Source organism: Hesperophylax consimilis, chromosome 17, assembly GCF_061612785.1.
Source record: "Hesperophylax consimilis isolate HC1 chromosome 17, BYU_Hcon_1.0, whole genome shotgun sequence".
NCBI classification, from domain to species: Eukaryota; Metazoa; Arthropoda; class Insecta; order Trichoptera; family Limnephilidae; genus Hesperophylax; species Hesperophylax consimilis.
Window position 1 is genome coordinate 3,541,981 of NC_142852.1, and position 18,410 is coordinate 3,560,390.

At 33.5% G+C, this 18,410-nt stretch overlaps 1 long non-coding RNA gene across 1 annotated transcript; it reads right to left on the minus strand.

Moving 5' to 3' along the window:
• Nucleotides 1–306: 306 nt before the first annotated feature.
• LOC149415790 (uncharacterized) lies at nt 307–2,175 on the minus strand. Its single transcript, XR_016303546.1, has 3 exons — nt 1,959–2,175; nt 1,386–1,584; nt 307–362 (listed from the first exon to the last, which is right to left on the minus strand). It is a non-coding gene; the product is annotated as an uncharacterized LOC149415790 (long non-coding RNA).
• Between the last annotated feature and the right edge of the window lie 16,235 nt (nt 2,176–18,410).

Below are 18,410 nucleotides of genomic sequence, written 5' to 3' on the forward strand. Positions count from 1 at the left end.
AAGTGCTGTTCTAACTCTGACTTATAAGTGCACGAGTAGTTACAATGGGGACACGATAATCGTTTTCCCGCAGTATGATTCTTCAGATCTTTCAATAAGCCTGAAAATTATTACATATAAAACTGAACATGTGTAATAAAACTTAAGTAATAAAAAGTAGCAATTGTTAAATAATAAATAGCACGAGTTGTTGAATCAAAAAAATATACTTTTTTACCTGCTGTCTGTGTAATTCTTTCAGAGCATTTTGAGCTTTCATTTTTAACACCCGGCAGCTCAATTTCAATTTGATAAGGAACTCCCCTTTCATCTTTTCGGGGTTCTGGTTCCACCGATGGTTACAGTCTTCATATTAAAGCTACCTGGAAAAAAAACAATAGTACATTGATGAAATGATCATATGAACAATGCCAAGACGAACATCAATAACTTCAAATAATGCATTTAAGATAACGATCGCCCTTCTCTGAGAGATCTGCAATATATATGTTTTTGTGAAAATAACTACGCTTAAATATACAATTGAACAACCTTGTAGATGTTGGAAATTGGATAAGAGACTTTAAGAAATTAAAAACATCCCAGATATCTTCAGGAACCAATGATCAATGATGGAAAATCCATTATTTCTTGGGAACCTTCAGTAGGAAAATTTGTTGCTAACAAAGAATGGAATAATGTTTTTGTTGCGTTTATGTTATATGTATTTTGAATGCATGATATATGTACTAAAATGGTGGGATAAATGTGAGAAATTTTATTAGCAAGATAAAATTTTGCCCCTAGTTTGGCAGTTTCCTGTAAAAATAATTTATTTTTTATTAACTAAACATTTGAACATAATATTATAAATCAGGTTTCACATAGCTTCTGTATTCTATTTATACTACTCTCCCATTAAAAGCATTTGCTTGTGGATGGAAGATAAGTTTACATTGGCGAAAAAATAATGGTATAGTAATATAATGCATTGTTTGGTGAAATAATTAACATATTTTAAATTAAAGATTTATGTTACATTAAGGTTATAACTACAAAGTAAAAAATAATGACGAAATTATGATATAAATAATTTTTGAGATTTTCAAGTGAAACTAGGAGAAGCAGTTTTTTGTTCATAATTTCCCTAAAATATTTTTTATAGAGTTCAATATTTGTTTTTTATCATTAATGCTTCTGATTTCTTCTGGTGATTTATTAAAGAAATAGTTTCCATAGTGGGTTTTATGTTAATGATATAAATCTTAAGGATAACGCCAAAGGAACTTATGTATGGCAAAAAATGACGTTCTGAATAAGCATGTCATGTCTGCGCGACATTTCAAAATGGACATGGATTCCCAACTGAATTTAATATTTTTTAAATAATGTTTAAAGCAACTTACTGGCTGTGCAAGTACTCTCCTCATACTGCGAGAATTCCTTCTTTACTTTTGAAAGGTCAAATTCTATATCCATATTCGGTAATCCACCCCCGACTACTTCCTGGTGCTCTGGTTCCGACTTGATGGAAACAGTATCTGGATTAAATAGATCCATGGCACTGCTGGGGTGACGTATGGTAATTAGTTCGAGCCCAAATACCTGAAACATACCATTGTCATAATGAAACACTTATTTGTATGAGCTTCCGATATTTTGTTTTAGTTAGAATTTTCCGTCGAAACAATGAAATCGTATTACGCACTACACACATTTGACATTGTAATTGTGACCTTGAAGATAAATTATTTCAAAGAAGTTGAGAGAATAGTGGTCAACTGTCGGATTACTCTATATCTCTATAAAAACGGTATTGCTGTGTGTTGGATCCGCCATACCACATAAAACAAATCGTCAACTATACACATTTTTCTGTAAGTTGTGATCATTTGAGAGAACGCCTTTATAATACTATTCTAAAAAAATTTAAATGTCACATAAACAAAATCCTTAATAGTACGGATTTCATTACTTACCAATTGGCGCAAGTTAAGTTAGTTCAGATTTAACACACTGTAGTTGTGCATTTGAACATTCCGTAGTCCGAATTAAAGAACAGTGGTAGGTTAGTTTGATTGGGAATAAGGGTCGTTAGCAAAATGAGTATTGTTATTGGTAATCGGGAAGAAAATATTTAGCTTTAGCACCTACAATTAATTCTCATGCGTGTTATTTAACTGTGACGATAAGCATTGTAATGTATTTTATGTAGAAATTGATTTGGAAACATGGTGAAACCATTGACGAAAAAGATACAATCCGTCAAAAATTTTACAATTGCTGTCAGTGTTGCCAAATCGATAATTAAGCGCAGACACGAAAAAGTTAGAAAGGATTCAAAAGTAGCGATGAACACAATCGATGGTTTACTCGATCTTTTTGACTATCGAAATATTTCCACCCAAACCGATTCTGTCAAAAATCACGCAGTCCGAGACAATCGTTTTGAAACGTCATCGAACCAGGAACCGATTCTTTAAAAAATCATCACACAATCCGAGACAATCGTTTTGAAACGTCATCGAACAAGGAATTGATTCTTTCAAAAATCATCACACAGTCCGAGATAATCGTTTTGAAAATCAATCGAAACCACAGCCGGGTAAAATATCTTGGATTGCTTGACGAACGAAATCATAGAACGAAATATTTTTCCCGTAGTACATTGTGTTACGTCATACGGGAAATTGGGATTACGTAATTATTCTTTGCTAATCGTTAAATGTTTAATTTTGATATTATCTATCAAACAAAGAAGAAAGAAGCACGTGTGTGAACAATTTATTAATTCATATTTTGTTATTGATAAACTAAAATTGATCATTTTTATAGTCCTGAAAAAGCACCCCGAAGGCGCTCCATAAATTTTTTTAAAGGTTGAATGTATTTTATTTATAGAAACTATTTTCTTATAATCTGAAGAAGGTACGAAACTTATTTGTATTATTTATTTAGTATAAATGTAGATATTATAAATTTAACGCCATATGAAACGCTAAAAATTCGTTGTCATTCACGTCATTATAATAATATTAGATCATTGCTATCTGCAAGTAACCAATTAAATAAGCATTATCATAAATAAACCAGTCCCTGCAATAAATAAAACGCAATTTGAATGAAATTAATATGAACCTGAAAAGCCAGATTCATGGAATTATAATCATTATATATAACTTCAGTATTGTCTATGCATAACCTGCAAATTTTGTTGACGTATGTTTTCCAAACCGACAATCTTTACTTCCTGTAACTAAACTCTGTTTAATCCCAAATTGTGTTAGTTATTAGTAAGAAGAATTGTTGGTAAATTTTGGATAGCGCCTGACACGCTTATTACGAAAATTTTTAGAAAAAAACTTTATATTCGCCTTAATTACTATAAAAGAAAACTTTTTGCATTTCGGGCGGCGGAAAATTATGCATTTTGATTTTCAATTGCGTAAAACCAAAATTCACTTCGAGAATCGATGTGGCGACAACGCGCCGCCATTAGGAACGCACTGTTATGTTGGTATCACTGATGCATTAACAAGAGCTAAATACGACCGTTGCTATCTTCGTGGGATACCGAGGTTTGTGTAACATGGTTTGTGATACAAAAGAAAGTGCCCCTTAATAACGCCTGCTCGCGTCAAGGCAAGAAAAACATCCCAGTTTTCAAGTAGTTTACCGGCTACGCTAGGTTTGTGTAACATGGTTTGTGATACAAATCCATTTGTATTCCACGAAGTTAGCCATAGTCGTATCTACGCAATGTATCAGGGATACCAACATAACAGTGACGTACCTAATGGCAGCTGATTGCCGCCGCATCGATTCGCGAAGTGAATTTTGGTTAACGCAATTGAAAATTTAAATTCATAATTTTCCACCGCCCGAAATGCAAAAAGTTTTCTTTTATAGTAATTAAGGCGAATATATAGATTTCATGTACTGAGAACCCTTTTCATGTACTGAGTGCAACTATTCATTTTCTCATAGGGGTCATTTGACGACACACAGTGGAGAAAATGTTTTCAAAGGGGATCTTTGACAAGAAACATGTACCTGACTCACAGTAGAGGAAAACCATTTCCGACTGCAACTATTAATTTTCACGAAAGACACATTTGACGAGCCCCATGCTGACCCACAGTGGAGAAAAACCTTTTTCATGTTCCGAGTGCAAATGAAGATTGGAAGGAACACATGATTACCCACAACTGAAAAAAAAACATGTTCCCAATGTAATATATATTTGTATGCATTGATTACCAAAGTGACTTTTTTCATTTGTTTAATTTTTTTTTTTTTTTATTTTTTTTTTTATAGTGAATACCTCACAAGAGTCCCAACTGCTCCCGTCTGGAGCCAGTGAGACTATGGCATCCCCAATTGGGGGATGTTGTGAGGCTGAAGGTAAGTGGTGAAGGGAAAGAGGAAGGTGGGGAAGTACCTGGCTATTCAGATCTAGTCACTAAACACGGCTAAAGCCATTTGGAGCAACGTTTCAATTCTAAATGGTGGTCTTACACCAGGGCGATACTGGTAGTATCTTCCACTCTGGAACGTGCCGCAAATATACTATATATTATTTTAATTAATTAATTGTGAAATAACACAAATTAATCAAATAAAATTTATTTGCGCACGCCGGGTTCGAACCCGCGACCTTCGGAATGGCAGTCCAATGCGTTACCACTGGACTATGCCGGCCGTCATAGAAAATTATTGAAAAATAATAAAAAAAATCGCGAATCCTGGTTGGCTTTCATTCATTAAACCAATAAAAAAGATGCCTCACAAAGTGTGTGTTTTGTTATATTCTTCTATTTTCAAGTCAAGACAAGGCGTGGAGAAACCAGTATAATTATTATTGGTTTAGCTAAAAGCTATAAAATACATTATTTTCTATTTTCTGGAACACAAATATTTACTTCTCAATATTGTCTATTTGACAAAAAGTCTTTTGTAAATAAAATGTGCGTATTAAGTGAGTCCCTATTTTCAATATATTTACAAAAATCTGTTCACAAGCGCGGCCTCATAATAAAGTAAGGAAGTGACATTTTTTCAGATCTTTGTTTTCTGTACCTACTCGAATGAATTAATTAAAATATATTTATAGACTATGACTTATTATGTCTTTGTTGTTTGCACAACCTCACTTAGTGGACAAACATGCTTTCGTTATCTGCCAATCGTTTCATCCTGTCTAATATCCCTTGTACTGTTTAACCCACGCCTTTAAATTTATCATCCCATCAAATGAATGATGTTTGTTGGAATTGGGCGACCATACATGTAGCTTTGAAACATGGTATGAAAGAATGAAAAAAGGGAGACCAATCACTCTCGACAAAGAAGCACACATCATAATCTAGAATTCAAGCACAACACAATCACATGAGTTCCACCGCGATACCCCGAGGTAATAATTGTGGCCACAACACAACGAATGTATAAGCACTTTCAATATAGGTAAAGAATATGGACGCCATAAACATCAACCACATGCTTCCAATTATACATTAGATAAAAAAACCTTTCCTTAGATAAAAAAATAAACAAACGCCTTGGCATTTTCATTAATGTACGTAAGGCATTTGACAGTATCTCGTATACAAAACTAATTAATTTATTAAATGATATCGGTATTATTGATAAAGTTAGGTATTGGCTACAAAGCTATCTAACTCAAAGAAGCCAAAAAGTAAAATTAAATAACTCACTAAGTGTGGATGAAACTTTAGAATTTGGAATACTACATATTTTACTATAATTATTTGACCAACTCAATTTATAATTTACGTTAACCATAATATTGTGTTGAAATTATCACTTAATTGTAAACTTATATGTTTTACTGACGACACCGCAATAATTATCGAAAAAGGACATGGAACGAAATTACCAAAGCACCCAATCAAGACATGAAGGTTATAAAACATTGGTCCGATGGCAGATTATTATCACTCAACACAGAAAAAAAATATTGGATTCCTTTCACTCTACAAGAAGATGTGCCAAATAACCTAATTAACATAACAATTCATTCTAAAAATTGTGTAAATGACGGTACATTTAATACGGACTGCGCGAAACTAAAATAATAAATCTAATATTAAATATCTTAGAATCTTAATAGATAAAAATGTTAATTGGAAAGACCAAATTAATCTCACTGTGGAAAGAATATGAAAACTTATCTATATTTTTTATATTACCCATACGAAATATTTTAAATAAGAAAACCATCAAAATTGTCTATTATGCATTAATTCAGTCCATATGTAGGAGAATATACGATGCAAATGTGAATAATAGCAGAAATCGGGGACGCTCGAGGAAGACATGGCACGATCAAGCGAATCAGATACTTGAGTCGGGCCATGTCAAGAGTCAGAATAATAGAAGATTATGTATTAGAAGATGTATGAATGTGAATGAGGCAAGAATTGTGTGCCAAGACCGAGTTGTTTGGCGGTCCGTCCTCTCTGCCTACCCCTGCGGGGAAACGGCGTGATGGTTAGTTAGTTAGTTAGAAAAAATAATGGTGACTCTTCGATTTTTGGCGTCAGGAAATGTTTTCTGTGTATTTTTGTATTGCATTTTTGTATGCATTCATTGGAGATATTAATTTGTTGTGAAGTTTGATAGCTGATCCATCAGTTCGTGAAGTCGAATACTAGAATCATTATCACAGGCATTTTTTAAACATGACATTGTGTTAATGATAAATAATGTTATGTTAGTTTCCATAGATTATTGCAGTGTATTATTTCATAAAGCTGTTCATGGCGACAAGTAAACAATTCCCGAGGAGCAACGGCGGATAGACCGCATCTTACTGTCAGTGTTGCAGATTTCTGTTTTACCATCCAGACAGTGACGTCAAAACTTACTGTAAGCGTCTCAACTTATCAATCTGTTTTGATAACCTGTGAGAGAGCCGTAAATTCCCGCGTGCGCTATTAGAGCTGTCAAAAACTTCTGTTACTTGCTATAAATTACGGTAAGCAACTTATGGTGTCGTTTACACTGGTAAATTTGTCGTAAGTCGCTTATGTGAGCAACTTACAGGAAAAAACTTACTTACGTGAATTGTGTACAAAAGCAAAAATAAGTAATATTGTGTGCATGTACTATCTTTCTTTTAAAGTTTTTATGCGTTCCCCAACCGTCTGGAACCAGTACGAGTATGTCACCTCGATTGGAGTATGTTGCGAGGCTGAAGGTAGTTGGAAAGGGAAGGAGATGAGAAAGAGGAGGATGGGTAGGTACCTCACAATCCAAATCTGTTAACCAAACACGGCTCACCCTATGATATTGTCTATGTCTGTTTCTTATCGATTGCCTTTACTTGATAACCTCTTAATCTCTATAATATGTTATAGAACAAAGATTACAACTAATAATAATAACAACGTTTGTTTAATTCATCTGAATTTACATGTTTTACTTTCTAACCAAATAATTCATCACTACGTAATTTATTCAATACTGATAGCAATAATAAAACGCTAAGTAAATGGTTATGATAAAATATAATTATCTTCACGGTCTAAGACAAAAGTAACATGTAATATTCAGTAAGGTTATATCGCGTATTGAGCAGTTCAAATCCCATCCGTTGGCAGTTGGGACCGGGGGCTGCCTCTCCTCTCCTGTGCTGGAAGCAGGTCCAGTCAATCCCTTCTTTACCGGCCGATACGCACGGCAGTTGGAGTAGTTTCCCTGTCGGCCGACAGAGCGCATCTCTGGCGGCATAAGAGCGAACCAAATGACTGTGGAGCCAATATTTGAATATGCAGCTAACAATACATTATAAGACATGGATATTAGCCACCGGTTGGTGTCTGAGTTGACGTCGCGCTCGAGTTCCGCCCTATAGGTACATTATAAGATATGATCTTTAATCTATACATTAGAATATTTAATCTTTACTCTAAACATTACTAAATATAAATTTTAATCTAAACAATATAAGATAAAATCTTTACTCTATACATTAAAAGATATGATCTTTAATATAAAAAATATAAGATATAATCTTCACTCTATACGTGATAAGAAATAATCTTTACTCTATAAATTTTACGATATGATCCTTAATCTTATATAATCTAATCCTATAAATGTATGTATACATATATACATTTATATATTTTTTCGATACTTTCCACTCCAGTATGCCTTACAACGTAATTCAATTCATCTCAATCTCAATGAGAAGGTATGTAGCACTTCACTGAGAATTCTGGACTTTTTTCTACGCATTGGAGGGAATTATAAACAAAATCGAAGCAATTCAAAACAAATTCCGAAAACATCTTTGTTGCAAGTCATATTTAAGAATTAATAATTATGAAGAAGTAGCTTCATACTTTAAAATTGATTCACTGAGTGTGCGGAGGCTTCATAAGGATGCATTATTCTTGTATAAAGTAGTTAACAATAATATTCAATGCACAGAGTAGCTAAATAAGATTCCATTCAATGTACTTGCACATTCAATACGCTCTTGTGTCCTGTTCAGGGTGGATCAATGCAAAACGAACTCTAAGCAGAATTCTTGCCTGAACAGACTATGCAATAATTACAATAGCGTTTTATCCAAGGTTGATATTTTCAGTTGTAAAGTAACCAAATACAAGAGGTCCATAAAATAATGTTTCTCTGATGTTAATTTTTATTTTTTTAAACATCTTAATTTATTTATTTAAATTTACATAGTAGAAACACATTTGAAACAAAAGTTAACATGTTTTCCTTTACAAGAGTCAAAAACTCGTGTGTAAAGGGAAAAAATAAAAACTAAACATACGTACGTAAATAGATTAAAAAAAAATCATAAAAAACATGTTTTTTATGTAATAATATATAAAGTTATATAGTGAAATGTCATCGTCATTCTGATTCGCTATATTATTTAAGGTAGTGAAGTTTATTTTATTTTTAAATTTATTATATTCCGGTTCTAACCTTATCTCTGTCGTTAGTTGATTAAACCACACCACTCCAGTGTACGTGTAATAGTGTTGTGCCAAACTGGTGTGCATTAATGGAGTGCATAAGCGACCCATTGTATTTTGCCTATTGCTCTCAACACGAACCATGGCATGGTGTGACTTTTTATACAGATCTTTGTGGATTTGAAGCAGCGTATTTTTTGTATGTATTTTTTAGTGCTGGGACTTGAAAGTCTTGTGAAGTTGGGTAGTCTGATGTTTTTTTTTATTAACAGCCTTTAAGTGATTTCCAGCTGTAAAAGTGATGATTTTTAAGCTCCCCCCCATGCAACGATACCATACTGTATTATTGAATGGGCTAGTGCGTAATAAATATTTTTTGGAATTTTTAAGTTAGGTATATTTCTTAGACCAATAAATATGTAAATGAGTTTTCTTAATCTTTTTATGATATTGTTTATGTGAGTTTTCCACATAAGGTTACTATCTATTATTACACCTAAATATTTAATTTCATTTTTATTTGCTATGCATAAACAGTCATTATTTTGGAAAGTAATTTTTTTTTAATGTGCTTTTTTAATGTATTTTAATATTTAAGGTAGTAAAAGTTTTTTTTGTTGTTTTTACTAAAAATTATATATTATGTTTTTTCAATATTTAATGATAAAAAGTTTTTATCAAACCATTCTTTTAACGTATTGATATCATTGTTAGCAATTATTTCAAGATCATTCAATAAATTCGCTTGACATATATTTGCAGTATCATCTGCAAACGAAATGAGTTTTCCTGTTAAGGGTAATTCAAAGATATTATTAACATATAATATGAATAGAAGAGGGCCCAAAATGGTGCCTTGAGGTATTCCAAAGTCACTTGTGTTCGGTTCACTGAGAGTGTTATTTATTTTTTACAAATTGATTTCTATAGTTCAGGAAACTTTCTATCCACATTTTAGCATTATCTATAATTCCTATTTTGTTAAGCTTGTACAGTAATTTTTTGTGACTTATGTCTCTATTGTTTATATTTCTTTTATAATTTGATTTATATCTACAACCCCTCTCCATGGCTATAAATGTATTGTCTTGTACATTTTTCGTTTTATATAATCTTTGGTTTTATATAATTTAAGATTTTCACGGCCAAAAGTATTTTTGTTATTTGTTTTTGGGGTGTTTTGCCGTGTTGCGCTAACTCCGTCTTTAGCCATCGTTTCGGACAGCATTGCAATTGCATTGCATGAAATTACATTCATAATTACATCTCAAATGAATCTCCTACATAAAATATAATATCTAGGACCTAATGTCAAAGCTAAGGAGGGTATAATGATATCCTAAATGATTTTTCTCACATAAAATTGATACAGGGATGATTTCTATAGAACCTCAAAGAAAATTAACTAAAAATTACGAGCTTCACGGACATGGAATAAGGAAAAGTAAACTTTATAGTTAGATTGCCAACAAGGAATAACAGTACGTACCATAGAATAAACAACATAACATTACGAGTTCCTCCCAAATGAAACAAGTGTTACATGTTGCCCAACCGTCTAGCATTCCGTCTCTCTTACACTTGCGTGACATAGAAGATCTCCATCTCATTTGAATTTCGAAAGATGTTTGTAGGAAAATATAGGCACCGATAAGGCAAATATTTGGATCACGAAACACGCCCACAAGGCACTTCTTTTGTTATTATTTATTCTTTGCTAGGTAATATCATAAAATGCCAAAAGAAATTATTGTTACAAAAAATGTTCAATTTTAAAAAATAAAATATGTCAGCCGCCCAACATTTCGACGGTACCGAAAAAAAATGTCAGATGTACATATTTTAAGTTTGGCAGGAGAGGTGTTAAAAGTTTCTTCTCTGCATTTTTATTGTTTTCGGTAATCTATTTCTCCATTTAAGTACATAGCCAATATATCTAACAACACAACATTTCTTGATTTCAAAAACAGTTAAAATACACAAATGAAACTTTAAACAGCTTTATTGCAAAAATTCAATACATGCACATCTGACATCGTTTTTCGGGACTGTCGATTTCTTAGGTTTGTTATTGAATATACTCTATTACAATTAAATAAAAGGGTTTAAAAATAATGTCAATGGACGAAAAAGTTATGGGACAGTAAGTTGTAGACAAGTGCGCAGTACTGTAACTTGGATTGGTCTCGTCGAAAGAGAATCACAAAGAAATGGCTGTCTGCAAGTGTCGATACCTGCAAATAAATACATAAACAAAATATTTGCATAAAAGCGTCAAAAACAAATAAACAATCTACTTGAAAATATCACAAACATGTTCATAACTCAAAATTATTTAGTTGCAAACAACAGTGTTATTTTTTTCTGCTGAAACTCAGAACACAAAAGAAAATATAATTAAAATTAATAATAACCCTTATCAAATCAATAATTAACCAGGTAAAATAATGGAACTGTTTTGTTGAGACTTTGAGGCAGAACTAACATTCACTCGCGTGGAATTACTCGCAAATTGTGCTGAATATGAAATATTCTTAAAAATCATTATTCTTAGTAACGATCGTTCTTAATAATAACCGTTCTTATTAATTACCGTGATTAATTATCATATTGTGAATATGTATGTTAACAATAATATTGCAAAAATATTTATAGGTTTTGCATAGACAAGAATGAAGTCATAGACAATTATTTTAATTATCATATTGAACACATATATAAATTATGTATGTGTTCAAAAGTCACGTGATGAAAATGTTTTTTTTTTTAGTTATCTGGTCGCCATGATAATTAAAATAATTGTCTATGACTTCATTCTTGTCTATGCATAACCTATAAATATTTTTGACAAGTGCTAACAAGTGCTTTCTTCTCCGAGAGCCGTTTCTTCCTGTTAAACATACTATCCCACGCCTGTGATGGTTATTGGTAAAGTAAGTACTCATACTTATATTCATCGCTATTTATTTGGTAGCTGCCGTTATTCCAGTTTAGTTAGGGAATCATTGGGCGTTTTGTCACAGTAGAATGTTTAAACTGTCAATTTGACGTCTACCTATTATTAGATTAGCATTTCAAGGCATTTAGGTAATTATTCGGAATCGCTGGACAAGGGTTATATGAAATATTTATATATAAAACCTTCTGATTTACCTTAATTTACTATAAAAGGAATCTGAATATTTACTTTATTCCGGATATTTACCGGCATATATTACAATGATCACAAAAAAACATATGGTTAACAGATATTTTGTTAAAAGCGGAATGGCGGTAAACATTATAAACAACGTTTCTCTTAACCATTGTCATATCTTCAATGTTTTCAAATATGTGTTTTGGCTACGACTTCGTTATTTTGACAAGATATTCTAAGCGAAACCACATTTTTTTTTAATGTTTTTTTTTTATTATAGATAAAAGAAAATTACATTTTCACTTATTTAACTAGAATTAAGTAATACATGACACATTAATATATTACACAACGATTTTATTCACGATCATTGTTTTGTTGATTGATCATAAAACTGAACAACTTTTTTTAAAATTTACCTACACTTTTTTCATTTTTAATTTCTTGCTCCCTTATTTCTCCCCTCGTAACCAACGGATTGCCTGCCGTAATGAGTATGTATGGTGTTTAAATCTATTTTATCTTGTTGCCGTGTGTGTGTGTTTACTTGGTACGTTTTAATGATTTCTGTATTTGGTTGTAAGAGTTTATTATTTAGTTTTCATATAAGGAGACATGTATTATATTCATAAAAAGTTTCTTAATGTTAATAGTTTTGTTTTCATACATAACTTTTCTGTTGATGTTCTCGGTTTGAAGTGAAATAGCTTTTTGATTACTTTGTTTTGTTTTACGTGTAGTTCATTTATATATATATCATATGCAATTAACCACATTTCATTCAAGTAGTTTAAATGTGAATGTACGAGGCTATAATATAGACCTTTTTTTAATTTTATTTGGTAACAGACATGAGATCCGGCTAAATACGCTAATTAAAGGGGTGATTTTATCTTTAATATCTTGAATATGCCATTTAAAAGTTTCTATTTAAAGGTGTTTATCAATGCACAGCCCAAGATAATTCTCCCGTATCAGGATTTGCAGGTTGTTACATTCAATTTTTCGGGTACGTCAGGAGGAATGATTTAACGAGTTAAGCTAAAAATCATGTATCCTGTTTTAATTTATCTTATAAATTTTATAATTTTATTTTATTTTAACAATGTTCTGTTTCAGATATTTTTTTTGGGGTTAAACCAATAACCAAACTCTACCAAAGCAGACCATGGATCTACTGAAGCCAGATACTATATCCATCAAGACGGAACCAGGGCTCCAGGAAGAAGATGGAGGTGAAATTGCATTTTCAGATTTAGATTTCGACCTCCCAGCTGTAATGAAGGAATGCTCTCAATATGCGGAGAGTACTCAAACAGCCAGTTTGTTGCATTGCATACGTGTTAAATATAGAACTTAAAATTCGGATGTCCGGAATCAATGTCTCTTTTGAAATGTAGTGCCAACAGGACACACACTTGTGCACAACATCATTTCTTATAAAACATCAGGTGTATTGGGTATTTACCTTAATATGTGTCCTTGCCGGAGAATACCAAAATACAGCACTCATTAAACTTTATTAAATTATTCATAATAAGTTGTCGGTTCCTCGATTTTCACTTAATTTTATTTGAGATATGATGTGAATTACACGTATTATACGTTAAAAATACATAAATATTGATTGTAAAAACAATATCTCATTGACCAAAAACAACCAAACTCTCTACTACAGGTGCTCTAGAGAAAGGTTTTTCGTTCTTGAAGAATCGGTCCCTGAAGCGGACATCTGGGGTCATTTTTTATCTGACATTGACCTTGTTGATCAATGGTATTTATTCGTAAAAGAATAGTTTTTTTTTTCAATTAAAAAAATTCTCGAATATATCAATTTGACGAAGATACAGGGCTGGCCCTATGCGGGCGCAATTGGTGCAGTTCGCTCCGGGAGTCGAATATTAAACCTAACACATCGCCCTTGATATTATTTTTGATAAATACCGCTCTACAAAAAAACACATATCATCATTTTAATGACTACAGTGATATCCTGCCTCGGCGTGTACTAATTTAGACTGTTAGGGCAGCCAACATTAAACTTGCGCCTGGTGCCGTTTGGTTCAGGGCTGGCCATGCAAAGATTCATTATATTTACTGTCCATATTTATTCCAGGAAACATTAATGTGAAGACAGTCACCATAAACGCGGATCTTGGACCCCGACAAGATGAAGCGGGGCTTACTTATATGAAAATTGACATAGACCTGCCGGATGTTAAAGAGGAATGCTTAGAACGCTTTGGAAGAATTACCAAGGAAGCAGGTAAAACCAATTTTTCGCTGTGAACTTGAACGATTCGGACTCTCCTATTGTTTTAACCTTTCTACGAACTTACTTCGCTTATTTACTCTTATTTTAGGAAATAAGTTTAACTGAGTCATTTTCACCCATGTCATTTTTCAAATTTGTCGACAGATCTTCAGACACATTTTGTCGAAAAAGGATTCACTCCTCCCCATCGCAACTACTCCTCATCTCCTAAGTCAAATTTTGCAATAAACGTACGCACCCATGTAAGAGAAAAAAAAATTTCATGTTCCGTGTGCAACTATGCGTGTTGTCAAAAGGGTCAGCTGAAGAGGCACATGCTGATTCACAGTGAAGAAAAACCTTTTTCATGTTCCGTGTGCAACTATGCATGTTGTCGAAAGAGTGACCTAACGAGCCACATGCTGACTCACAGTGGAGAAAAACCTTTTTCGTGTTCTGTGTGCACCTATGAATTTTATCGAAAAAGCGACCTAACGAGCCACATGCTGACTCACAGTGGAGAAAAACTTTTTTCGTGTTCCGTGTGCAACTATGCGTGCTATCGAAAGGGTCAGCTAAAGATGCACATGCTGATTCACAGTGGAGAAAAACCGTTTTCATGTTTGGAGTGCAACTATGCGTGTTGTCAAAAGGGTCAGCTGAAGAGGCACATGCTGATTCACATTGGAGAAAAACCTTTTTCTTGTTCCGTGTGTAAATATGCGTGTTTTCAGAAGGGTCATTTAAAGAGCCACATGCTCACTCACAGTGGAGAAAAACCTTTTTCATGTTCCGTGTGCAACTATGCGTGTGGTCGAAAGGGTCAGTTGAAGAGGCACATGCCGATTCACCGTGGAGAAAAACCGTTTTCATGTACGGAGTGCAACTATGCATGTTGTCAAAAGGGTCATTTAAAGACCCACATACTGATTCACAGTGGAGAAAAACCTTTTTCTTGTTCCGTGTGCGAATATGCGTGTTTTCAAAAGGGTAATTTAAAAAGCCACATGCTCACTCACAGTGGAGAAAAACCTTTTTCATGTTCCGTGTGCAACTATGCGTGTGGTCGAAAGAGTCAGTTGAAGAGGCACATGCGGATTCACCGTGGAGAAAAACCGTTTTCATGCTCGGAGTGCAACTATGCGTGTTGTCAAAAGGGTCAGCTAAAGAGGCACATGCTGATTCACAGTGGAGAAAAACCTCTTCCATGTTCGGAGTGCGATTAAACAAGTATTACCAGGGTGACCTGAAGGCATACATGCTGACTCACAGTGGAGAAAAACCTTTTTCATGTTCCGTATGCAACTATGCATATTATCAAACGGGCCAACTGAAGAGCCATATGCTCTCTCACATCGTAGGAAAACCTCTTTAATATTCCATGTACAACTATACATGTTTTCTGGAGTGCAACATGCTAACTCACGGCTGAGAAAAACTTTTTTCAAGTCCCGTGTGAAACATTTAATTTTATCAAAACGCCCATCTTTATTCCCACATGCTGACTCACAGTGGTGAAAAACCTGTTTTATGTTCCAAGTTCACATATTTATGTTATCGTAAAGGCAATCTGAAGCGCACGTTGAGTCACTACGGAGAAAACTTTTTCTTGTTACTTGTTCTTCTATGGATATTCTCAAAACGCGCATCTTAAAAGCCATATGCTGACTCACAGTGGCGTTAAACCTTTTTCATTTTCCAAGTGCACATATTCAGATTCTAGGAAAGGCCACCTCACTCCCCATATAGGACATTTGTTGGAACATATGCTGACTCAGAGCGGAGAAAAACCCCCTTTTTCTTGTTCCGAGTGCAACTATGCAATTTATCAACAGTGTTCCTTGAAGAGAAAAAACTGACTGACAGCTGAAAAACAACTTTCCCGTTTTCTGGCTGAAGAGAGATTGAAAAAAACTCGTGCGCACTCACTGTTTTTTTCGTATGGAATTATTTATTTTCTCGAAAAGACTCTTTGACTGGACACTTTTCTTGTTCCTTGCGTTAACATTAACCTTCACGAAAACTATTTACAGAATAAATTCTAGTATTAGATCTGATATGTTTCACCAGAGAGTCACCAGTATATAAAATTAATATAATTTTATAATGGTCACAATATTTATAACCTTGCGATTTCGTTGAATTTGTTCTGAATCGCATTGGAAAAGATTTGATTTTTTTAAAACTTAAATGTACGTGTAACTTAAATGTAAATGTATGTGTAGAAAAGATAATTATGTCATACTACTAACACGAATATAATAATATATATGAATATGTGTACAGTATTGTATTTAATTATTTTCAAATAATATTTTTACACTTCTAAATTCACTTTCAAAACTGTAGAACTGTAGCAGCAGCTACTAGTGCGTTCTAGAACATTTTCTTTTCTGTTTACCCTGTGGAGATCGCACTTTGTACCTAAGAAAGTTATTTGGTAAACACATCTGCTAGCTACTTCAACCGCTCGAGAACGTACTACCTGGGCAGACAGAAGAAAGTTGAAAGTTCCATTGATTTGAATGATTGACAATTTTCCTCTCGTATACATTAAAATGTAAGTATTTTTCTCCGTACAAAACAGAAACTTATTAGTAGTTAACACGTAAAACCCGGAGGTTCAAAATAAAACACATGCGGCGATGGTGGGTCCAGATTGACCCGGCTGAAATGATGAAATTAAAAGGCTTTTTATGCATTTATCGTTCATATCCTTACTTTTATATGATATTATGTAATTCCTCATTAACTCATAACATATCCCTTGTGTTTCTTGTATGAAGATGGAAGTTTTAGAAATTAGTATTCCGTAAATTTTGCGGTTCGTCGATATACAGCAGCGCGGACATCCCGCGCAACAGCTAATCAACGACTGAATCGAAGACGGCCCCGAGCTCCCGACGCACGGCCGGTGCGGGTGCCGGGTGATGGTCAGGGGAATGAGGAGGGCAGCGCGGGAGGGGGGGACAGGAAGCGGTCGTCAGCGGAAACAAACATTTTTATTTCTATAATTATTAAAATTTTCGATGGTGTGCATTTACAAGAATATCGTGTATTATTTAAAATACCAGAAATAAAATCACTTCTTTGATAACTTCCTTGTGGCTGTACCTCTAATAGAAAGATGTGTAAAGAGAAAATAAATTCAATTTATAGCCATATTAAACGATGATTGCTTATGCAAATATTAGAAAATATTATATAATGGAATTCTAATTCAAGTTGAGTATTTACTTTCCTCACACATTTATTTGTCACAATTATTCCATTGAATGACACACATTAAAAATACTAAAACTTTTATTTTTCAACAAAATAAATTTAAATTAGCAATTTTCATTTAAAAAACGGAATAAAAGCAATATTCTAAATACAAAAATGATTCGACGATTAATAAAATTTATATACATACACAAAACACCAAAAGGATTTATTATTACAATTTCTGGATCTAATATTTCGAATTCCAAGTCGCCATCATCACTGATCTCACTGTTCGAACTGTTAAGTAGCTTTTCGATCTCATTATCAAATAAGCCTTGCCATTGCGTTCGTACGGTACGAAAAAAAAAATTAAAACAAACTCACAAACAAAAATCACAACACTAGAAATGTGCCCGAATGGTTGACAACATCTGCGCGGGACTGTGAGAGACAAAGACGGAAGGACAGAGCAAGAGATATGCTGTTTTGTCGGCTGCTCGAATTCAACTGAGAAGAAATGGAGTTTTTGCGTGTTTTTATACACAATTATTCTAATAACTTTTTTAAAACGTGTCCGATTTTAATCATTTTTGAGTCGGAATGTGGATAAATATTTGATGAAAGAATAGACAAAAGGAAATTAGCCTAAACGAGATATTTGCGGCAAAATCTTTTATTTAAAAAACACTGGCTCAAACCAGACCCATCACCGGAGTCTAGATGTTAAAAAAGGCTAAAATATATTAAGAATTTTGGTCATATGTCAACGGTAATAATTATTTAAAAATTGCTTATCTGAGTGTCGTATTTCGTCCGACTTTGGGGGCGTCTACTTAGTCACTGAACCAAATATGTGTCTATCTATTGAATTCTA